General features: G+C 43.2%; 1 long non-coding RNA gene across 4 annotated transcripts in view; it reads right to left on the reverse strand.

Moving 5' to 3' along the window:
• Positions 1 to 26,343, reverse strand: part of LOC139751607 (uncharacterized) — a 292,242-nt gene that overhangs the window by 89,088 nt on the left and 176,811 nt on the right. The window lies entirely within an intron of this gene.

The following is a 26,343-nucleotide window of genomic DNA, read 5'->3' on the forward strand; positions in this document are numbered from 1 at the left end:
AATCCAACACACATTAAAGAAAGGACCTGTGTGACCCACTTAGAGGGGCGGCCAGTAGTGGCTGGCCTCCTGCCTGGGAGGAAGAGGGTGAGGGGAGAGGGAGGGGCTACCTGTAATGGCTAGGTAGGAGTGCCCCAGTCCCTCACGTGATCCCCAGTCTCCTTAATGTCTTACCTTACCAAGCCTATGATAAAAGTAACAGAGCCATTACTGGAAATTATCAGTATCGTCTTCTGCAGGTCTTCAGTTCGTGAAGGACACATTATGCGAATTATAAAAGTCACAGAATGTGAGGTTATCTCCACATGACCATAATATGAAGAGGGGTGGCAGTTCAGACATTCTGCTATTTGTGCTGTGATGGGCAATTATAATTTTCTAGTCCAGCAATTTCAGCAAGCCGCTAGCATGAGAGAGGCATCATCTGAAATGAACAACACCATTTTTACCATGACCAGTAACTGAGAGGATAGGGTCTTTAATTGCCGCTGTAATGGTCTGTACAGTGGAAGACAATAACTCAACCACCTCACATCATCATTCTTACACACGGCAGATGTCGCTCTCTTGAACTCCAGCGGTGAGCATCTGGCCAACTGTATCATCATTGCCTTTATCGGTATATATTGTAAGAAATAAAGACTAGCGAATGCCCAACAGCTCATGAACAGCTGGAAGCTGCTGTTCATGAGCTGAAAAATATCCAAATGCATAGTTCTTCGTGGGTCAGATCGCTGGTACCTGGATATATCTGGCCATGTGATCCTGTTGCACAGAGTGTATGGAGCTGTTTATTAGGATTTCAGACGGTAGACTGTTAGGAGACATCTTTACTTCATCTAATATCGATCGCTGTCCCTCTGTTAGCAGGAGTTTCTGTTGACACATCCCGCCAGCCAAGTTCCAGCGGGCGAGATTGTCTGGTTCTAGGACGCGCCACAGTGTGGCGTGCTCGTTGCCCCAGCCTCGGGATGCCATGGTTTATTTTCTTTGTGATCTTTGTGGTCTTTCATGAGCAGCAACTTTCCTTAACATCTACGGCGCTCCGTAGCTCGAGTTACTATGCACCGTAAGCATGCGCACACATCTCCAGGTAAAGGAGAACGTCGGAGGAGCGGAGAAACAGTTCCAAAACCTTTATTTTTATGAAGTAATTTTGTCATATAATCCAACGATTCGGTTCTCTATCGCTCGAGTTTTCTCACTTGTTTCATTTATTCTCGCAGATCCAGTTTATTATGTCGTCGATATTCTAGTAATCCACCATGTGATTTTTTCACGAATTTCATTTGGCGTAAATTCGCTGGTTGTCCGTGGTACCGTAACATACATATGTGTCTGCTGCCTAAGAAGCAGAACGTAAGAATCTTAAGGAGACGAATAACCAACACGATGGAGCAAAATATATAAATCTGTGTAGAGAAACTGATAACCTTTTTTTTTTAAGTAGTGTTAAGATTAGACCACTTCGCTCGGACCTTGGGTCTGTATGGTCTGAGCATCTATATAATTCAAAGTAAACCTCCCATTGCGTTTTCTTCTAACATCTACTCCACTCCCACCTTCCACATCCACCCACAGCTACAATGTCACCCCGCCTTCCACATTCCAATTTCCTTTCCATCGTTCCTGTGCTTCCTCTCCCTCCCAGTGCACCTTGTATGCAGAATCACTTTCTGCCTAAACGTAGGGAAACGATGATAAGAACATATCGTAACCTCAGGAGGAAATCTTTGTGCCGATACGTAGCAACGGTAAGGACTGTGGCCCACTGACGTAACTCAGGAGCAGCAGCTGCTACGTCGTGTTAGTGTCGACAAGTTTTTTTTTTCTTCTTCTTTCGTTGACACCTGAAATTGACGACATGTTGGCGTCATATCTGCAGCAGACATCTGTCGTCTTTCCACAATACTAGATTCATCGAAGCATTTCTACATAACCCGCAGGAGGTAAAGTTGATCCTTCGTTAATTCATCAAACTCCAATTATTTCTTAAATGATCAAACTATACCAGATCATCAACCAACAGGACGCATTACGCTTAATGTGATTATATAACATCTTTTCAGTCCAACGATTTTTGGTTTTGATACCAAATTAACCAATCAGTCAGAGGAAACAAAAGAACAACCTGGTTTTAATTAGGTCTGATCCCCTCACAATGGAAACAAAGATTATATGTATATGACCGTTCGGTATGCGTGACCAGGCAGCTCGCTACAACCTCTGCTTTAAGTTCACTGTTGTTGCACGCTCAGACGACACAGCTGAGGAGGTCGTCAGACACACCAGAGCAGCAGCGCCTCACTCATCCCACACCTACGGCAGGCGGAGGAGGGAAGAGGACGTTAATATATTAACACTCGCGCTTGATGGTGTAATCACATGGTCGGCCTGCTCTCTCTCTCTCTCTCTCTCTCTCTCTCTCTCTCTCTCTCTCTCTCTCTCTCTCTCTCTCTCTCTCTCTCTCTCTTTCTCTCTCTCTCTCATCACATATGTTATACGACAAGTAAGAACACCACTGCGAGACACCGGGTAAAGGCTGGCGTGATAGAGAAAGCAGAAGGAAGCAAGGCGAAATGTTGAAGGATTTCGGTGTCGTAATTGAAGGAACTAGAATTCAGAGGACACACAAATCAGGAGACAGCGTTATCCAGCCAGGTAACGAGTGACATGATTTGGAAGATGTTTGATGTTTGCATAAGAAGCAACATCAAATACAGGTGCGGCTTATGGTCCACAACGAAACAAAAACGAATAGAAAAAATAGAAAGAATTCAGAAAAAATATAATTACGATCAATATCAAGGAATAGAATGAAGGAACGACCATTGACAACTGATATAAATAGGAATACACAGACTGGAAAAGAAGAAAAAGATACTCAATTAGTGTATGAACGGCAACAAACTGAGGACACTAAAGAAAACGAAACGAATCTGAAATCCTCACAGCAAGAAAGACACAGAGTTAGCAAATCTATAAACATATCAAGCAACAGACCGGACATGAGTCAGAAGAAATTATGTCAAAGCACATCAGGAGGATATGACGACTATGCAATATATAGTGAAATAATAATAATAATAATAATAATAATAATAATAATAATAATAATAATAATAATAATAATAATAATAAAGTAATAATAATAATAATAATAATAATAATAATAATAATAATAAAGTAATAATAATAATAATAATAATAATAATAATAATGATAATGATAATAATAACAAAAACAATCATGTATGGAACAACTAAAGGAACATTAAAAAGAAAAGATTTGTGGCTAAAATGAGTTCCTAATAAACCCCAGAATATGATAATGATGTACTCATGGTGGGAGGGAAGGAGGAGAGGAGAGGGAGGGAGGTGTTCATGTAAGCAAGAGGCAGCAGGGTGAACGCCCGAACTGCCAAGGCAAAAATCTCAGTCGTAGGACTCGCACGGAGAGACAGTCTCTCTCTCTCTCTCTCTCTCTCTCTCTCTCTCTCTCTCTCTCTCTCTCTCTCTCTCTCTCTCTCTCTCTCTCTCTCTCCTCGGGCCCAAGTGCACTTCGCGAGCGCAGACAATGGCGTTAGGCAGTCACCTCGCGGGCCTCACAATGGTCTCCAGCACAGCAGACAAAGCGCAGCGGCGCTTGAGACGCTGCGGTGTGACCCCCTGGCGCTGACGTCACTGCTGCACATGCTGGCACAATCACCTTTAATGTAACAGCACATTACTGGCTGGTGACGTGTGGGCCAGGACGTGCGTGGCACACAACACTGCTGGCTGGTGACGTGTGGGCCAGGACGTGCGTGGTACACAACACTGCTGGCTGGTGACGTGTGGGCCAGACGTGCATGGCACACAACACTGCTGGCTGGAGACGTGTGGGCCAGGACGTGCGTGGTACACAACACTGCTGGCTGGTGACGTGTGGGCCAGGACGTGCGTGGTACACAACACTGCTGGCTGGTGACGTGTGGGTCAGGACGTGCGTGGTACACAACACTGCTGGCTGGAGACGTGTGGGCCAGGACGTGCATGGCACACAACACTGCTGGCTGGAGACGTGTGGGCCTGGACGTGCGTGGCACGATTAATGAACGCAGTATAAACGAAGACCAGCCTGGAACAAGAGCACTTGCAATTGCTGGTGTCTCACGAGGTCCCAGTGTCACACACAGTACACTGTCAACACTACGTACAGTACGCCTACAGTCGCTGCTAGGTCGGTTACCGCACGCTGTCCTCACCACGTGAGGGGCTACGACAGGTGACGCAAAGGGGCAGGTAATGCGGCTCAGGGGTAGTGAGACAAGCAGGCCACAGTAGGACGATAGCCGCAAGCGGCCGCCTTAGCCACCCGAGGAGTAACAGGAGGGCAGAAGTGAGCGTCGGAGCTTAAGCTGGTGAAGTGGTACGGTGCCAGAAATCCTGGGTTCAAGAAGGACTTAGAGGAGGAGGGGAAAATATAATCACGCGTGAACGAGAAAACAAATGATGCATCTGCAAGACACAGAACAATATAGACATATCCCAGAATGATGGATACTAAACCAAGTAATGATATGCGGATATAATTATGCATAATTATAAGCAACGAAACCAAAATGGCAAAGTAATGAAAACAAAATTCATAAGAAAATAATAAAATGGCTAGAAATACTCTTAAATATAATATCACTACACAATCAGAAACTGCATAAATCATTGGAGGATATTAAGGAAGGAAATACCCCACAAAAAATATATTCACACAATGATGTTCGTAAACACGAAAAAGGAAAGATTCCTGAAGAATGTTTACAGTCTTCTTCCAAACTTGCTCCTCAGGTCATCCATCTTCCCCCAGACAGGCTTCGCTGCATGCAGATGGGCGACACAACTTCTTAATGATCAACAAATTTCAAGAACCAGAGGAAGTGAGGGAAAAAAAATCCAGAAAATGTGGATAAAGAATGGGTTTGTGATCAACACGGTGGCACACCTGTTGGGAGGTAACTCATCCTCAGCGACATGTTCCTCTCATGACATGTTGATCGGTTCTACCTTGTATGAGTCTTGCAATGGAGGGATGTAATGAGCGAATCAGTGCAGATGAGTTGCTCAAATGTGCCCGACGTGACCCTTCAAGGCCAGGTGAAATGCCCTGGGAGAGGAAGAAGTGAAGCTAAATTTAACCTAACCCGTGAAGGTCAAGTCAAACGAAACCCCAGTAAAACAGGGCACAGGTCAAGACAGACGGGTCAACCATCCTGAAGTTAGCCATTGAACAAAAGGAAAAGAAAATTTACCGCAATAACATCACGAAACAGTGGTAAGTAATTATACATAACACAGTGGTAATGTGTCTCGCAAAATCCTTAAAGGCCAGGTCAAAAAGTTCTCTCAGGGAATGGAGTGAGGATACGTGGTACCTCACTGATCAGGATCAAAGACACTTTCACTAAATTGCCATGAAGTCTTCAAGTGTATAACATAGTATCATCAACCTAACCAAAATACTGAAGATGAATAAATTCATACATGTTATTGTTATAAGATACGCGCTGCAGTAAAAATATAAACCATTTAAAGACGTTCTTGCTAAACTAAGAATTCCGTGTGTACGTATATCTCACCACCATCGAGTTAACCAAAATTTCCAAGACGAACAAAGTTTACAATTTACTGTAATAAGTTACATACAACATGTCGCGTAGGTCAGCTGAGACGGCACAGGAAAATGAGGCCATTATCATGACCAACCCATTAACGATCTCTCTCTCTCTATATATATAGCATTGGGAGAGATAATACTGACCACTCAACCTGACCACTGAAGCGCATTATCAAAGACATCTTCTTTGAACTGAAGTCATGATATTAGATATGATTTACTATCATACGGTTCAGCACAATATCTTACATATAAAGATTAGGTAATATACCGTTTTAGTGAAGTGTGTAGTAAGTTTGAGAGTGTAGTTAAACCACTGAGGCTAACAAACAAGCTAACCGAAACGAATAAGACAGATGAATATAGATAACTGTACAGAATAAGATGAATGCAAAAATATTAAATGATCTAGTGAAGGTCAGAGTTTAAAGAATTATACCTTGGACTTGGGCCATAAAGCAAGGCCATCAAATATAGCTCACTATCATTAGATATTCATTAAGATATATTGGAGTTTTATGTGATGTATATCAGGTGGAAATCCACCACACATAGGAAGCTGTGTTGAACCTGATGACAAGGATCAGCTCAAATGAATCTTAACTAAACCACGGTCAATTTGATGAGCATAAAACTCACTAAAAAAATAACTTGAATATAGAAAACTAAATAATTGATTGAATAAGGTAATTATTGTCCAGGGAAGGGCATAGGAAAGCCCCTCACAAGTCAGGACCACAAGCCCCTTACAAGTCAGGACCACAAGCCCCTTACAAGTCAGGACCACAAGACCCTTACAAGTCAGGACCACAAGCCCCTTACAAGTCAGGACCACAAGCCCCTTACAAATGAGGACCACAAGCCCCTTACAAGTTAGAACCACAAGACCCTTACAAGTCAGAACCACAAGACCCTTACAAGTCAGGACCACAAGCCCCTTACAAGTCAGGACCACAAGCCCCTTACAAGTCAGGGCCACATGACCCTTACAAGTCAGGACCACAAGAACCTTACAAGTCAGGACCACAAGCCCCTTACAAGTCAGGACCACAAGCCCCTTACAAGTCAGGACCACAAGACCCTTACAAGTCAGGACCACAAGACCCTTACAAGTCAGGACCACAAGCCCCTTACAAATGAGGACCACAAGCCCCTTACAAGTTAGAACCACAAGACCCTTACAAGTCAGAACCACAAGACCCTTACAAGTCAGGACCACAAGCCCCTTACAAGTCAGGACCACAAGCCCCTTACAAGTCAGGACCACAAGACCCTTACAAGTCAGGACCACAAGACAATTACAAGTCAGGACCACAAGCCCCTAACAAGTCAGGACCACAAACCCCTTACAAGTCAGGACCACAAGACCCTTACAAGTCAGGACCACAAGACCCTTACAAGTCAGGACCACAAGACCCTTACAAGTCAGGACCACAAGACCCTTACAAGTCAGGACCACAAGCCCCTTACAAGTCAGGACCACAAGACCCTTACAAGTGAGGACCACAAGACCCTTACAAGTCAGGACCACAAGCCCCTTACAAGTCAGGACCACAAGACCCTTACAAGTCAGGACCACAAGACACTTACAAGTCAGGACCACAAGCCCCTTACAAGTCAGGACCACAAGACCCTTACAAGTCAGGACCACAAGACCCTTACAAGTCAGGACCACAAGACCCTTACAAGTCAGGACCACAAGACCCTTACAAGTCAGGACCACAAGACCCTTACAAGTCAGGACCACAAAACCCTTACAAGTCAGGACCACAAAACCCTTACAAGTCAGGACCACAAAAACCTTACAAGTCAGGACCACAAACCCTTACAAGTCAGGACCACAAAACCCTTACAAGTCAGGACCACAAACCCTTACAAGTCAGGACCACAAGACCCTTACAAGTCAGGACCACAAACCCTTACAAGTCAGGACCACAAAACCCTTACAAGTCAGGACCACAAAACTCTTACAAGTCAGAACCACAAGACCTTTACAAGTCAGAACCACAAGCCCCTTACAAGTCAGGACCACAAAACCCTTACAAGTCAGGACCACAAAACCCTTACAAGTCAGGACCACAAACCCTTACAAGTCAGGACCACAAGACCCTTACAAGTCAGGACCACAAACCCCTTACAAGTCAGGACCACAAGACCCTTACAAGTCAGAACCACCGACATTAAAAAAAACATGAAGCGAGGTTATTTTTGACCCAACCATTTATGGTGACGTCAGACCCATTTTAAACCAGTCAGGATGTAAGATGTAATCCAAAATCATAAAGTTAAACAAAATATCTTTCATAAATGGATTTTCTTAATTGATTACTTTAGTGAAGTGTGTAGTGAATCTAGGGTTAAGTTAACAAGCATATCAACATCAAAAAGCTAACCGAAATAAATTGGAAAAGTGAAAATCCATCACAGAGGAAGGAGAAAGATGTATTTGACCAGATAATGTGGATCATGTTGAATAAATCTTAATGCATTCAGGTTAGATGAATCTTAATTTATTCATGTTGAATAAATCTAAATCTATTCATGTTGAAGTAGTTACGCATAACTCGCTAACGTAAAGAATTAATTGCTAATTATCCTAGATACAAAAAAATAGATTCCATGATTTATACAAATAAGATAAATGTTGTCCAGTGAATGTAGTAGGAAATATGAAGGTGTGGGAACGAAGGTGTTAACTTCTTTCTGAAACGTCAGCTCTTCGAGATCAACTCACCAGCGCCAAACATTACCCCGGCTTAAGTTTACGTAATATTTTCAAAATGGGTTTAACCTAACCTTTACAGGTCAGGTCAAACGTCATCGGAGACGACAAGGCAAAAAGATGTACTTGACCTGAACCTGTTAAGCATTTCTGTCAACAAGACCTCCACTAAATCAATGTCAGGTCGCCGTCACTCATCGTAACTCACCATTATGATGTACTCAAAAATCATAGATGAGTGGGTATGGACAGTCTGGTGCTCTAAACCAGGGCATGTGAAGCGTCCGGGGTAAACCGTGGAAAGGTCTGTGGGGCCTGGATGTGGATAGGGAGCTGTGGTTTCGGTGCATTACACATGATATCTAGAGAATGGATGTAAGCGGATGTGGCCTTTCTTCGTATGCTTCCTGGAGCTACCTCCTAACACGGGAAACGGCGATCAAGTATGGAAACGAAAAAAAATGTTTAGTGAAATTTGCTTAACTTTTTACTCTTAAAGGACGGGTTAAATGTAGTGTGAGAGGAAGAAGTGAAGCTATATTTAACCAAACTCAAGTGGGTCAGGTCAAACACATCTCCAGTAAAGCATCAGGACGGGTCGTTCGAGAGAGAGAGAGAGAGAGAGATAGAGAGAGAGAGAGAGAGAGAGAGAGAGAGAGAGAGAGAGAGAGAGAGAGAGAGAGAGAGAGAGAGAGAGAGAGAGAGAGAGAGAGAGAGAGAGAACCTCAGCATCCTGAAGTTCAGCAAAAATTCGGAGATTCATCAGAAAAGATTATCTACAGGATGAATACACAGCAAATTTAAGTAACACAAAGAAACAGCACAAAGAAGTGTACACAACTCCCCGCATATGTAATGTCCCTCGCTTGAGAGGGGAACCAGTAGGTGGAGCATAGCTGCAATGGCAATGAATGAACAGCCCAGCCGAGGAAAGGTGGAATAGGGAGTTGAGGGAACACGAGAATCCACCAGTGACACAGAACAGACACGTATGCTTCTAAAGGAAATTAAATGTAGTCGCGGAACAACAGGAAATCATAAAGCACTGAAGAGTTCTTAATGATAAACGGAAATTGATCTGTCTGTGATAAGAACTGAATACCTTTGTATAGTATCTGTCTCATACAGTGATAAGCTTTCGTCATGATTACTGCTGGTCCATATGAACAGCTGCTACAGTACAGCATTGTATGTATGAGTGAATATCATCCCTTACTTGAGACAACCAACTTCCACACTTCCTTGTGCCCATTACCCCTACCTCCCTAGTACTGATATGTAAAGCAGCTTTAAACTATAATGACCGAAGATTTGACTCGATATTATATATATATATATATATATATATATATATATATATATATATATATATATATATATATATATATATCATGAAACTGAGAAAGATGGACAGGAGAGGGAGAAAGGCTGAGGGTGTTTGAGACAGTTACAGAATATTGGGAAACGTCTTACCGGTTGTTACAGAAACATCTTCCATACGAAGAATTGCAAGTAATCATAAAGATCCCATGATAACAGTAGAAAATGGTTAAAAACAACATAAACATGTATTCCTGTATACTTCTAATCTAATACTTTAGTAACGTTTGTGAAGTAACGTTGATGGCTTAACACCGTGGTGGTGCTACCATGGTTCCTGGTTCATACCATATCTGTCCTCCGTATGGCGAACACCGACTCTGACAACGAGTCGAGCTAAGATGAAGTTGCACACCGAGACTGCATTGGTTCTGAGGGAGGCTGGCTCCCCTATCGCTCACATAGCCATGGTGTTGGGACTGTCGAAGCCTACAATTCGACGCTAATTGCGGAGGACAGGGAGAGTCTGGGAATCTGCTAGATCGTCTTAAAATGCAGGACACCATGAAAAGGACTTGAAGGAACTGCAGAATATTCCTTTCAGCAAGGCAGTCGCCGTCCAGGAGGACCCACACTAAGTGCATCGGTGGAACACCATAAGATGATCAAAAGAAGCAGAGTATCACCGTGGTACTCCTGCTATAAGAGAAAGATTCGCGGACTGGCATCGTGTGGCGAGGCTTCAGTTTGCTCGGCAGCATGTAAATGTTGATCTTGCATCCTGGGGCGGAGCGATCCCCGACGATAAGATGCTTGCGTCCACAACCCACGACCGTCTTCGGTCTTGGTGACAGGAAAATACGAGAGATATTCCCGCCCAAAATGTTTACGAAGTGACGAGGAGCGGGCACGGGAGGGCGAATACGTGGAGATGGATGCAACTGCTGGCACTAGGAGAGCTGACTCAGATATATGGGAGGTTTACCAGAGACCAATACACAGAAATCCTGGAGGAGGGGCTGCTGCTGCTTGTTACCCTCGCATATACACCTTGCCCTATCCTAAGCAGGTCATCTTAAAGGAAGTACCTTGTATTTCTGTGTCACAGAATATTACACCATTACGAAAGTAGTTTCGAAAAAAATACAAGCGTTTGTTTAAATGTTCATTTTACACACATTTACACGGAGGGGATAATCATCATAAATTCTTTCACTCATTCAGTACTAAGACGACACTGCACACTATTTCAGTTGCTTAACGACACACAGTTTCATTTAGCCGAGAGACAACACGAGCAGAGATGAGGTTAGGAGTAGTCTCGAAGTGTCAGGTAACTGACGCAGGGTACCGGATGGAGTCGATTTACAAGACAGCTTTCCCATCCACACCGCCAAGACCATTAGAAGGCAGCGCGAGGAACAGTGAGAGACAGGAGCCACTGAACTGGTGCACAGTGAGGAGTGTCACCCCAACCCCACTGAGAACGTGTAGGGGAACGTGTTGAACCCTTGGGAGCCGATCATCCGCCTGCCGCTGGGTTACATTATGAGTGGGAGGTGTAACGTGGGAACGTGCAATTATACATAACATGGAGCATTCACCCCGCAAGGGAGGTGAGGCATCAGCGACGTTTACTTTTGACTTGCCACATAAAAGGTTAACTCATGAACGTGCCTCACGATCATCAAATACGTAAATAGACTGGAAACAAAGATGTAGAAAATATGATAGAAAAAAAAGTCTCAACAGATCCGTACACATCAGGTGTAAGTCCATCACAAAGGAGGAAATGATAATGCATCTGACCTGATGAGAAGGATCAGGTCGAATAAATGTAAGCTAAATCTGGGTCAGGTCATCAAGCATAACTCGCTGTCATAAACACCTTGTTCAGAAATATCAAGATAAAAGAAGATAATAGATGATGTATAAGAGATGAATATGCTTTAACGAAAAATATAGGAAAGATATGAGTGTTGGGAATAATGCTTTTTACCACTTCTCTGACGGTCACTTCAAGATTAATCCACAGAGAAAGAATACCCATTTTTAAAAAGGTTTTTAAAAACTCTTTCCCAATTATTTTTTTAACTTAAAATTTTTGCCCGTTCCTCACTACAAACCACTCTTTAAAATACCCCTTCCAATTTAAACCCACTTTTACGGCCGTCCCCCCCAAAACTGGAAAAAACCCCTTTTTTTTAAGAACCATATTCTTTTCAAAAAACAACCCACATATTCTTCACTTGAAGCTCTCTTGCTTCTCTTATCTCTGAAGCTCTCTTGCTTCTCTTATCTCTGAAGCTCTCTTGCTTCACTTATCTCTGAAGCTCTCTTGCTTCTCTTATCTCTGAAGCTCTCTTGCTTCACTTATCTCTGAAGCTCTCTTGCTTCACTTATCTCTGAAGCTCTTTTACTTCATTTATCTCTGAAGCTCTCTTGCTTCACTTATCTCTGAAGCTCTTTTACTTCATTTATCTCTGAAGCTCTCTTGCTTCACTTATCTCTGAAGCTCTCTTGCTTCACTTATCTCTGAAGCTCTTTTACTTCATTTATCTCTGAAGCTCTCTTGCTTCACTTATCTCTGAAGCTCTCTTGCTTCACTTATCTCTGAAGCTCTCTTGCTTCACTTATCTCTGAAGCTCTTTTACTTCATTTATCTCTGAAGCTCTCTTGCTTCACTTATCTCTGAAGCTCTCTTGCTTCACTTATCTCTGAAGCTCTCTTGCTTCACTTATCTCTGAAGCTCTCTTGCTTCACTTATCTCTGAAGCTCTCTTGCTTCACTTATCTCTGAAGCTCTCTTGCTTCACTTATCTCTGAAGCTCTTTTACTTCATTTATCTCTGAAGCTCTCTTGCTTCACTTATCTCTGAAGCTCTCTTGCTTCACTTATCTCTGAAGCTCTCTTGCTTCACTTATCTCTGAAGCTCTCTTGCTTCACTTATCTCTGAAGCTCTCTTGCTTCACTTATCTCTAAAGATCTCTCGCTTCACTTATCTCTGAAGCTCTCTTGCTTCTCTTATCTCTGAAGCTCTCTTGCTTCACTTATCTCTGAAGCTCTCTTGCTTCACTTATCTCTGAAGCTCTCTTGCTTCACTTATCTCTGAAGCTCTTTTACTTCATTTATCTCTGAAGCTCTCTTGCTTCACTTATCTCTGAAGCTCTCTTGCTTCACTTATCTCTGAAGCTCTTTTACTTCATTTATCTCTGAAGCTCTTTTACTTCATTTATCTCTGAAGCTCTTTTACTTCATTTATCTCTGAAGCTCTTTTACTTCATTTATCTCTGAAGCTCTTTTACTTCATTTATCTCTGAAGCTCTCTTGCTTCACTTATCTCTGAAGCTCTCTTGCTTCACTTATCTCTGAAGCTCTTTTACTTCATTTATCTCTGAAGCTCTCTTGCTTCACTTATCTCTGAAGCTCTCTTGCTTCACTTATCTCTGAAGCTCTCTTGCTTCACTTATCTCTGAAGCTCTTTTACTTCATTTATCTCTGAAGCTCTCTTGCTTCACTTATCTCTAAAGATCTCTCGCTTTCACTTATCTCTGAAGCTCTTTTACTTCATTTATCTCTGAAGCTCTCTTGCTTCACTTATCTCTGAAGCTCTCTTGCTTCACTTATCTCTGAAGCTCTTTTACTTCATTTATCTCTGAAGCTCTCTTGCTTCACTTATCTCTGAAGCTCTCTTGCTTCACTTATCTCTGAAGCTCTCTTGCTTCACTTATCTCTGAAGCTCTCTTGCTTCACTTATCTCTAAAGATCTCTCGCTTTCACTTATCTCTGAAGCTCTCTTGCTTCACTTATCTCTGAAGCTCTCTTGCTTCACTTATCTCTGAAGCTCTCTTGCTTCACTTATCTCTAAAGATCTCTCGCTTCACTTATCTCTGAAGCTCTCTTGCTTCTCTTATCTCTGAAGCTCTCTTGCTTCACTTATCTCTAAAGATCTCTCGCTTCACTTATCTCTGAAGCTCTCTTGCTTCACTTATCTCTGAAGCTCTCTTGCTTCACTTATCTCTGAAGCTCTCTTGCTTCACTTATCTCTGAAGCTCTCTTGCTTCTCTTATCTCTGAAGCTCTCTTGCTTCACTTATCTCTGAAGCTCTCTTGCTTCTCTTATCTCTGAAGCTCTTTTACTTCATTTATCTCTGAAGCTCTCTTGCTTCACTTATCTCTAAAGATCTCTCGCTTCACTTATCTCTGAAGCTCTCTTGCTTCACTTATCTCTGAAGCTCTCTTGCTTCTCTTATCTCTGAAGCTCTCTTGCTTCACTTATCTCTAAAGATCTCTCGCTTCACTTATCTCTGAAGCTCTTTTACTTCATTTATCTCTGAAGCTCTCTTGCTTCTCTTATCTCTGAAGCTCTCTTGCTTCACTTATCTCTGAAGCTCTCTTGCTTCACTTATCTCTGAAGCTCTACAGAGAGGGTTTTCCTGAAGTTCATGTTCTCTTATTCCTCTGTAGATTACAGTTACTTGTGTAAGTAAAGACCAAGTGGTTAGCGATGCTGACCGTGACGCATTCACGGGCCGACCGAGATCGAGCGCATAGGTTCGACTCCTGGTTGCAGAAGTCGGTCCACAGTCAACCCAGCTGTTCGTCCTACTCATGTGGTAGTTTGCTAAACTGAGTACCTGGCGTAGGCTGAGGTATATATATATATATATATATATATATATATATATATATATATATATATATATATATATATATATATATATATATATATATATAACGTCGAAAAAAGTACATTTTACTGTTCCTCTCTCACAAGATCACTTCTGAGCCAGTCTCATTAAAAGACAGCAGGAACCCTACACAAAGCTGGAGTGGAGCAGGGAGAAAGCGTCCTCACCCTGGCCTGAGATCCAACACCAAGGCATCACCCATCCAGTGGTGTACGTAAACAAGTGCTCTTATACCCAGCAGTTACATTCTCTGTCGTGGATATGCTTCATGACACCTTCGTACACGCCCTCAAAAAGGTAATTCATCTATTAGAGTCGTATCCCCTGAACACACTCTATTTTTGTTCTATGCAACGAAATTACTTGTATTTAAGATTCACACGTTTGCCTTGTTCCACCTTCCACATTATGAGGAGAGAAAATGTTAAAAGCACAGCTCCCTACACACAAAGAGCCAGCCTTCCATCAACATAAAGACTGAGGCTTTTCTTTAGTTCCCAGTATGAGAGTGAGCTGCCTCCTCCTCCTCCTCCTCTTCCTCTTCCTCTTCCTGAGTTTGTTGATACTAAGAACGCCATTCCAAAGGACGAGAGTCTTTCACCTGTGTGTAGCCAAGTGCTTACAGCGGGTACTTGAGGCGTTTCATTCACATAATGGAGGAGAGGGGCAGGCGGCAGAAGATGTTAGGATGGTGGAGCACATTTAAGAGAGAGGAAAAAATAGGAATAAACATAGAAATCAAGAAAAATATAAAGATATCTGGGAGGAGGAACAGAAAAAACATACAAATGTGGGATAACTGAATGCTAGAGCAATGTCATATGAGCGAGGACAAGCGGCATACTGTGAGCGCCTCCCCAGTACAAGGCCACGGAAAGAGACTATAGAGCGTCTCCCCAGTGGAAGACCACCCCAACAGGCTATAGAGCGTCTCCCCAGGGCAAGGTTATAGCGCACCTCCGTGGTGTAAAGCCACTACAGCAGGCCATAGAGCACCTCCCCTGTGTGAAGCCACCATTGCAGACTATGGAGCGTCTCTCCAGTGTGAGGTCACCTCACCGCGTTAGGATGCTTCTCTCTAGTGTGAGGCCACTGCAGCAAACCAGGGAATGTCTCCTCGGTCAAGGACACCACAGCAGGTTGAGGAACGTCACTGTGAGGACAACGCAGCAGACAGCACGTTAGGGAGGCCAGTTCAGCGCACTACGACAAGAGGTCACCGCAAAAGACTTAGGGAAAAAAAAGAGGTCTCTCCAGTGTGACCCACCGAGAGAGAGAGAGAGAGAGAGAGAGAGAGAGAGAGAGAGTAGGGGGCGTCTCCCCAGTGTGAGGCCACTGCAGAGGAGTAGAGAACGTGCTCCTAGTGTTTGGCCACCGCAGCAGGCTATGGAACGTCTCTTCAGTGTGAGACCACGGCATTGCGATAAGGAGTGCGTCTCCACCGTGAGGTCCCTGCATGATAGAAAGCCTCCCCGCAGTGCCAGATCCTCACAGCACGAGAGACAGCTTCTCCCAAGTGTGAGACCACTGCGGCGCGAGAAGGTACGTCTTTCCGCTCTGAGCTCCACACAGCAGACGAGGAAAAGTTTTCCCAGTGTGGCGCCACCAAGGCCGACGAGGAAATGTCTCGCTTGTGGGAAGCCAAGACAACAAAATAGAAGTCATCCGCTAGTGTGAGGCCAACACAGCAGATTGTGGAGTATCTTTCCACTGTGATGCCACAGCAGCAGACTAGGACACGTCTTTCCAGTGTAAAGCCCCACAAGCAGGCTATGGAATGTCGCACCAGCAGATCACGTAACATCTCCCCCAAGTGAATGAGGCCATACAGTAATATACGAAACACCCTCACAGCGTGAGGTTACCACAGAAGGCTACACAGTGTCTTTGTCTCTCATTTAGCGTGAGGCTATCACTGTAGGCTATGTGAGTGGGTCTCACCAGTGTGAGATAACGGACTCCGGCTACGTCTCTCTAGTGTGAGGGGAATATTTCTCCAGTGTGAGGTAAATGAAAGAGGCTAGTTAGCGTTTCACCAGTGTGGGGTCATGACAGGCAAGCGGAAGAATTCTCCACACTGACATGTTATTGTACCAGATTTTGCAGCCTCTCGTTAGTGTGAGACTACGGTCAAAGGAAGTTCTCTTCAGTGTGAGTCCACTGCGGTACGAGAAGGAATTTTCCCAGTGGGAGTTTACCGGTACCGGCAAGTGAGCGTCTATCCAGTGTAAAACCACCGTAGCAGGCTAGGGAGAATTTTACTAGTGTGAGGTAACCACTGTACGATAAGAAACAGGTCAGGAGTGGCATAATTCTGGAGAGCGTCTTCCTCAGTGTGATCTCACCGCACTACGCTGCAGAGCGCATCCTGAGCTTGAGGACCTCGCAGTGGAGCAGAGACCACCCCACTAGCGAGGGGTCCGCACAGCAGTGGACGTGTGTATGAGTTTGTGAAGACCCTGTCGTCCTAACTTGCCCAGGACACTGTGATCATGTGACCTGGTGACAAACTGTTCACTCTCTACCTATTTGGGGATGAAGGGTTGAGTGTGTTTTAATTCGTATTCGCATCTTCCTTATATGTGGTAAGAAATTTGTTCGTAAATTTGTTAAGTATGATGTTGACCTTTTTACTACACTTTTACACTGAGCAAAACAATGCACACTTGTCGCCAGGATTCGAAACTTTCCTCGCTGAAATGGTCAAGTTTTTATGTGCACAGTTTTGCTAAGAAGTGGAAGTATTTTAGGGTTGCTTGCTAGGTAATAGCGCTGTAGCCACTCTTATCAGTCCTTATTTATTTTTTGGTTACCCGATACATACATGGATCTTGGCAGGTTGTCTGGGCTAAGACAATCAATGTGTCATTCGGGTGAGGGTCTAAGGAGGTACGTTGTGAAAGAGCAGGAAGGAGCGAGGAATGAGGGAGGTGAACCGCTGGAATTAATAAAATTACACTTAAGATTACAGCAAGAGATAAAGTAGTGTTGAGGGTACATGGTTGGTCCAATACATGAACGTATGAAATAACAGTCCCTATGTTTTTTAATTATAAGCAACGGTTGGATGACATCGATTCATAAATACCAAAGATTTGAGAGATATGCCACAACGCGGGGCTTGAAGAAGGAAAAGCTGGCCACTACCTTGAATTCCTTACTTAAGAGGCAAGGCACTGGAACCGTGGTGTCCTCTGGGAGAGGCAGAAGCAGCGGTTTATGGCACCGTCAAGGAGGCACAGTTGAAGAAGTTCAACCCAACGGCAGATGGGTATCGGCAGAAACTACTTTCTATCGAGACCTGAGCAGGGCGAGTCTGCCTCATAGTCTGCAACGAGAATGTGGAATGATCTGGTGTAATGGAACAAGTTGGAGAACAAGCAGTCCACGTATAAAGGTCTGTCAAGTTTAGAGTTCATGGAGCAGTTTTGTAACATTTGTTGTGGGTGTAGGCGACCTGTCACCCTGGAGACGGATGCGGCTCTTAAAGCAGGCTTCTGCGGCTCCTGGCCTTTTGTCTAATCCTGAATATATATATATATATATATATATATATATATATATATATATATATATATATATATATATATATATATATATATATATATATATATATATATATCCTCCAATACATTCACCCTCTTCCGCACATTTTTATTGCGTCCATACAACACCGTCGGGACTAATACTTCTTAAAACAAGCACATCTTCATCCTGGTAGATAGCGACTTTTCTTTCCACACATCATTCAGAGCTACCAGAACCTTCGACCCCCACCTCCCACCACTACCACCACAACTACCACCCCAACCAACGACTCACTTCCGCTTCCATGGTTCCATTGGCTGCCCTGCCAACTTCCAGGTATTTAAAACACTTCACTTCTTCCAAGTTTTCTCTGTTCAAACTCACACTCCAGCCGACCTGTTTCTCTCCCCTTGATAGACCCAAGTTCACACATAACGAAACGAGCTTTACTTAACTGACTTTGGATAGTGGCAAGTTCTCATCTACATCATTGTCTATTGCCCTTCGTACCGCTACTATAGCTCCATCTACTGGGAAGTAGGTGAACAGAGCCTTAATACTGAAACTTGCCATCTTCTTGTTCTTAAGATTTACGTTCCTAATTTTTCCTACTTGGTCAGTAGAGTTGCCTATGGTCGCCCCTAACGATGTGCTCAGACAACGGCTTGGCCAGCCGCTTGGCCAACCTATGTGGAACACTGCCGACTCCACCCAGCTTGGCCAGCCGCTTGGCCAACCTATGTGGAACACTGCCGACTCCAGCCAGCTTGGCCGGCCGCTTGGCCAACCTATGTGGAACACTGCCGACTCCACCCAGCTTGGCCAGCCGCTTGGCCAACCTATGTGGAACACTGCCGACTCCAGCCAGCTTGGCCAGCGGCTTGGCCAGCCTATGTGGAACACTGCCGACTCCAGCCAAACGTTATTGGTCTCATAGGAATTCCCAATTTGTGAGCCTTTCATGCAGGTTGAAGAAGGTGCTTCCTCTCGTAGGTTCAGTGAACTTTTTCCCCTCTCACAGTCTCTGTTAAAATCTTTCTCGCCTCCCTCTTGAACTCCTCTGCTTCTTCTCATATGTGGACCCGTCATTCTGCAGATTCCACATCATCGAGGTGTAACTTCATCAGTAAATATAACCGTTGATGTGAGTAGGTTTTCAATAAACCTTGAAGTCAAATATGAAATGTTGCAATCAAAACATACACAAATGGTAATGTTATTGGTAACGTCTTTTTCTGCCTTACATCTTCTGCTGAGCACCAACCTACATTATCTAATGACTCGTCAATGTCTTTCTCTTAAGGACATAAAACTTCGCCAACGTGATATTAAAAAAGGTCGACATCATAAAGTCCTGGAGGCAACTTAGTGTAAGAGAATTCCACGTAAATGTTCCTTAGAATTGGTAAAGGCACACTTGCCACACTCACTCCAAATTGTTGCTTGTACCATGTGCCATTTCCAGCAAAACCATCGTATACTAAAAGCGACATGGAAGCTTCAACAGACCCAGGTAGGTCCAAGAAAGGAAGCTCTTCCTTCAGATTCTCAAGCAAGTCTTGCACTGGTACTTTTACAAACAAACACCGCAACTGACAAAGTGACATGCAGTATCATGTTCTCGAAGGTTTGCTGATGAAGACAAGTTGCAGCATTAGTTATTTATGCGTCGATTCTACCGTTGATTGAATGTACTGACTACTCGAGCAATTACTTCTGTGCTCAAAGACATCAGGCAAAACTCTCCCCTAACTGAAAGCAATCCAATTTGCCTTGGATGTTATTGATCCTCAGATATTACTGTCATCAACGAGAGGTGCGCCTCCATGTCACGGGCCGCTGTCCTCCACACGACAACCCCAGCTTGATCTTACTCACACCCAAAACCTCGGACGAAAGAATCCCGGTGTTGCCAGAGTTGTACAGCGGCGGCACATCTGCAACTTTACCAGCAAATACTGCAGTGACGTTTACACTAATCCCCAGACCACAAGATCTCACGGACGGAGAATGCACGTCACTTGGGTCTGGTAGTCTTGTGGTGCTGTAAGGCGAGCTTGTCTAACATTGATGGTATATATCGCCATTCTCTACTGCAAGAGTGTATTACTCGGGGGAAGAGTCTGGCGTCGCTGGGTGATCTTGTGTTGGCATCACTGCTATGCCCGTTAGCTAAGCCACTGGTTCTGCTCAGAAACGTTTCTTGAAATCACTTCACACCTGTGAAAATATGACGGTGAAGTGCACTAGTACATGAACAGTGAGGACGATTGTTCATGCAGCCACGTCGAGAAACTATTCATTTCAAGAGTTGCAGTATATCAGCGTGAGGAGGAAAAAAAACAAAACACCAAATTGGCAATTACGTGTGTCAAGTCTGGTCTGGTATTTAACAAATGTCTTCTTTTTTTGTTTCTTTCCGAGATTTCATGGTGAAAACTGTGAATACAATCAGCATATTCTCGCGGGACGTCCTCGTATATTGTATTACATGTTCGCTCACCCCCACACCCGACAGATAACCCCTTGATTGAAACCACTGGTAAAGTGGAAGGTATTGCACAGCGTAGTGCAGAGCTGTAGTGTGCAATTGTAGTTTATTAAGATAGTTCAGATAACAGAGAACAAGTAATTCATTTCAGACCATCCTGTAAAACTGTACACATGCTTGACTGTCGCTTGACTTTCCTTCCACTCTCGCTCCTGCCGGGGGTCGGTTGCTGGTGAGTGACGATCGTGGGAGAGAGAGAGAGAGAGAGAGAGAGAGAGAGAGAGAGAGAGAGAGAGAGAGAGAGAGAGAGCGTTCTTGCGGTGTCTTCCCTTAACATCAACTGTCTTCATCAGACATCTGGTTAGTTTTGGATCATAAGGTAACGAGGAACCTTGCCATAGGCTTGTGGTCCTCCCGTTATCTGTTTCTCACGAAGTACGTCTATGTACTCTCTCTCTCTCTCTCTCTCTCTCTCTCTCTCTCTCTCTCTCTCTCTCTCTCTCTCTCTCTCTCTCTCTGGAGTTAAAGCAGCCTGCAGTATACGTAGGAGACACAGCGACCTTGGAGACATACCGGAGAAACGCTAGCAGTTACTAGCCCCAGTCATCAGAGGCCGGGAACCACGACGGCTCCGGTAAACTAATTTTCCCAAGACGAGTAACAGCTGCCTCACATGCAACCATCTGATTATGTAAACAAAGTTACTCCGTCTAAACATATTTAACCCGCGTAACTTTAACTCAGATTTTTCTTTTGCAAAGCCAGACTTTCACCAACCGTAACTACATATAACTGAATGCTGAAGAATTATATATATATATATATATATATATATATATATATATATATATATATATATATATATATATATATATATATATATATATATATATATATCCCTGGGGATAGGGGAGAAAGAATACTTCCCACGTATTCCCTGCGTGTCGTAGAAGGCGACTAAAAGGGAAGGGAGCGGGGGGCTGGAAATCCTCCCCTCTGGTTTTTTTTTAATTCTCCAAAAGAGGGAACAGAGAGGGGGGCCGGGTGGGGGTGTTCCCTCAAAGGCCCAGTCCTCTGTTCTTGGCGCTACCTCGCTATTGCGGGAAGTGGCGAATAGTATGAATGAAAAAATGAAGAATGAAGATATATATATATATTCCTATGAGTCAACGGGGAAATGAAAGACGATAAGTTCCCTAGTGCACTTTCATATGATAATCACATCATCAGGGGAGATTTCAGACCATCCTATATATATATATATATATATATATATATATATATATATATTTTTTTTTTTTTTTTTTTTTTTTTTTTATACTTTGTCGCTGTCTCCCGCGTTTGCGAGGTAGCGCAAGGAAACAGACGAAAGAAATGGCCCCCCCCCCATACACATGCACATACACACGTCCACACACGCAAATATACATACCTACACAGCTTTCCATGGTTTACCCCAGACGCTCCACATGCCTTGCTTCAATCCACTGACAGCACGTCAACCCCTGTATACCACATGACTCCAATTCACTCTATTTCTTGCCCTCCTTTCACCCTCCTGCATGTTCAGGCCCCGATCACACAAAATCTTTTTCACTCCATCTTTCCACCTCCAATTTGGTCTCCCTCTTCTCCTCGTTCCCTCCACCTCCGACACATATATCCTCTTGGTCAATCTCTCCTCACTCATTCTCTCCATGTGCCCAAACCATTTCAAAACACCCTCTTCTGCTCTCTCAACCACGCTCTTTTTACTTCCACACATCTCTCTTACCCTTACGTTACTTACTCGATCAAACCACCTCACACCACACATTGTCCTCAAACATCTCATTTCCAGCACATCCATCCTCCTGCGCACATCTCTATCCATAGCCCACGCCTCGCAACCATACAACATTGTTGGAACCACTATTCCCTCAAACATGCCCATTTTTGCTTTCCGAGATAATGTTCTCGACTTCCACACATTTTTCAAGGCTCCCAAAATTTTCGCCCCCTCCCCCACCCTATGATCCACTTCCGCTTCCATGGTTCCATCCGCTGACAGATCCACTCCCAGATATCTAAAACACTTCACTTCCTCCAGTTTTTCTCCATTCAAACTCACCTCCCAATTGACTTGACCCTCACCCCTACTGTACCTAATAACCTTGCTCTTATTCACATTTACTCTCAACTTTCTTCTTCCACACACTTTACCAAACTCAGTCACCAGCTTCTGCAGTTTCTCACATGAATCAGCCACCAGCGCTGTATCATCAGCGAACAACAACTGACTCACTTCCCAAGCTCTCTCATCCCCAACAGACTTCATACTTGCCCCTCTTTCCAAAACTCTTGCATTTACCTCCCTTACAACCCCATCCATAAACAAATTAAACAACCATGGAGACATCACACACCCCTGCCGCAAACCTACATTCACTGAGAACCAATCACTTTCCTCTCTTCCTACACGTACACATGCCTTACATCCTCGATAAAAACTTTTCACTGCTTCTAACAACTTGCCTCCCACACCATATATTCTTAATACCTTCCACAGAGCATCTCTATCAACTCTATCATATGCCTTCTCCAGATCCATAAATGCTACATACAAATCCATTTGCTTTTCTAAGTATTTCTCACATACATTCTTCAAAGCAAACACCTGATCCACACATCCTCTACCACTTCTGAAACCGCACTGCTCTTCCCCAATCTGATGCTCTGTACATGCCTTCACCCTCTCAATCAATACCCTCCCATATAATTTACCAGGAATACTCAACAAACTTATACCTCTGTAATTTGAGCACTCACTCTTATCCCCTTTGCCTTTGTACAATGGCACTATGCACGCATTCCGCCAATCCTCAGGCACCTCACCATGAGTCATACATACATTAAATAACCTTACCAACCAGTCAACAATACATATATATATATATATATATATATATATATATATATATATATATATATATATATATATATATATATATATTCATACTATTCGCCATTTTTCGCGTTAGCGAGGCAGCGTTTAGAACAGAGGACTAAACCTTTGAGGGAATATTCTCACTTGGCCCCCTTCTCTGTTCCTTCTTTTGGAAAATTAAAAACGAGAGTTGAGGATTTCTAGCCCCCCGCCTTCTACGACACACAGGGAATACGTGGGAAGTGTTCTTTCTCCCCTATCCCCAGGGATAATATGTAATATATAATATATATATATATATATATATATATATATATATATATATATATATATATATATATATATATATATATATATATTTTTTTTATACTTTGTCGCTGTCTCCCGCGTTTGCGAGGTAGCGCAAGGAAACAGACGAAAGAAATGGCCCAACCCCCCCCCCCCCATACACATGTATATACATGTATATCCATGTTCAGTTTGATGAGGATGGAGATTAAGAGTGAGTTGGAAGATCAGTTGGTTGGTGACTGTTCGTTGATTTCAGTGAATGTATTTTTGACAGTGTTAGATTTGTTGGGGGTGAGGGAATCTGTACTCGAGTAGAGGTCACTGAAGTTTGAGGCAGAGTTAAACTCTTCATTTTGAGACAGAGGTCGGTGGTCAGTTGGAGAGTAGTTTGGATGGGAGGGTATCTCGCCGTTGTATTGACTGCCGAACTGGATGGGAGGGTATCTCGCCGTTGTATTGACTGCCGAACTGGATGGGAGGGTATCTCGCCGTTGTATTGACTGCCGAACATGTTCAGGTGGGTTTGTACTGGGAGGATATTGTTTTTCTTGTGAAGGTATTGAGCGCTTGTGGATGTCTGGCAGTCAGTGATTGTTCTCAGTGGACTATTTTGTGTTGCTTGAAGCTATGTTATATTTGCATTTGAGAGAGTGGAAGACCAAGCAGGTGAGGCATAGTTTAAAGTGGAGAGGATGAACTATTTGTATCAAGTTTTTCTTATGGACTTTCTTTTTTTTGTCCCAATCTAGTGCCGGGCAGTGTCCTGAGGCATTTACTTTGTGTGTTGCTTTCATGTTGTTCTTGGTGCGGGGCGTGAATGTTAGGAATTTTGTTGTGGAGTCAGGAGTAACTGAATATATCAGTAAGTGCTTGATTTCCAAACAGGCCAGAGCGTTTTATGTGAAAGTTTGATATGTTGTCAGAGCCTGTAACTGGAGAGTTCTTTAAGGTTATAATTAAATTGCTTGTATCAGTGGGAGTGGAAAGAGGGCGGGCAACTGTTTCAGGATGTATTTACGTGTGTTTTTTTTTTATAACTTTCTAATTTAGTGATGAAGTTGGCTTATGGATGATATTTCAGTACTGTTTCATGAGCATGATTGTGTGCTCCTTAGGAAAGGGGATTTCACTGGAACGGGTCACGAGCAGGGTCTGGACCGATGCCATAAGCGGCAATTTTCTTTAATGTACGCCAGAGTTGGTCGCTGTGGATCTTATGATAGCCAGTTCTCAATTAGCCTTTCAGTGATTAGGTTAACGACTGCATTGATTAGTGACTGGATTTGTTCTCTGATTTCTACGGATGGAAATTGGTTGTGGTGGAGTTGGTTTCTTTGTCTAACTTGTGGGGAGACATTTGTAGGCTGTGCCTGTTGCTGGAGTGGTTGAAGACGTTGATGAAACGTGAGACCACATCGCTATGACTACTACATCACTCAGTCGACGTTCAACACTTCGTCTGCAAAAAGGGACGCCCTAAAGTACATATGCAACAGCAACATATTATCGTGAGTCTCACTCGTCAGCATCTTACTGAAAACACTATGATACTGAAACATTGCCGCGAACTCTACAAGACCACAGATAACAGAATATAATCCCTTCATAAATCATCACTGTACAGGACAAGCTGAAAACTCTTCGATTGTTCTCTACTTTACCCGAAATGACCCCACTCTCTACCTCCACTGGACTTTCCCAGGTGCAGAGAACTAAGGCTGCTCCAACGAGTTGGACCCTTACCGACCACATTACCCCGCATGAACGCCGAGGGAACACGGTCCACTAATCAACACATCATCTACGTCACCGTTCTCACTTTGTTTTCCATACTGTGCTTCATCGGTAATGGTAAACCTGACTTAAGATGGGCAGTATTCGTTTGCCCGAAACCTCTCGTATGTTTCAAGAATAAATTGTTATAAAATGAAAATAAGTACAGGACATTCAATTCACACTTTATCTGATGAAGCAAAACGTGTGAGGAAAAATATCGAAAAAATCAACAGAAAGGTACGTGAGCGTTAACTGAATATGAAGTGCTCTTTAATTGAATAGATAGCATGTTAAAGAAATTATTCTGCCTACTTGCAATATATATATATATATATATATATATATATATATATATATATATATATATATATATATATATATATATATATAATGATAACTGGGACTCTCAAATACCCTCTGAGATTAAATACTTGGAATTTTCTAAAGCCTTATGTGAACACCGATCTAAGGAATTGCTAAATAAAATCAAAGTTCAAGGTATAGCACATCGATCCTGCCCAGGGATATCGGATTGCTCTTCTCAGCGGAAGCAAAGAGTCGTATCAAACGGGAAAGCATCTGACTGGCGTTCCACAAGGCTCACTCTTACGACCCAATACGTCTCATCATATGCAACAGTGACCAAGAGACAAGACCCACCAACAGAATCACAAAATTTGACAAAGACACAATACTGGAACAGCCAACTAGAAGGAAGACTGTCTGAAGATTCAAAGGGATTTTTATAAACCTGTCGATTTAACAGAGAAATGGCAGATGGATTTCAGTGTAGGCAAATGCAAAGTTATGTACTTCAGCGCCCAAAAACATATATCATATGCGAAAAATCGTTGGTTAACCTCTACAAAAAGTTAAAGAAGAAAGACAATATAGAGTGATTATAAGAAATGACCTCAAGTATGGCCAACAATGCCAAGTCGCATCAAT

This window comes from Panulirus ornatus, chromosome 11 (assembly GCF_036320965.1).
Source record: "Panulirus ornatus isolate Po-2019 chromosome 11, ASM3632096v1, whole genome shotgun sequence".
NCBI classification, from domain to species: Eukaryota; Metazoa; Arthropoda; class Malacostraca; order Decapoda; family Palinuridae; genus Panulirus; species Panulirus ornatus.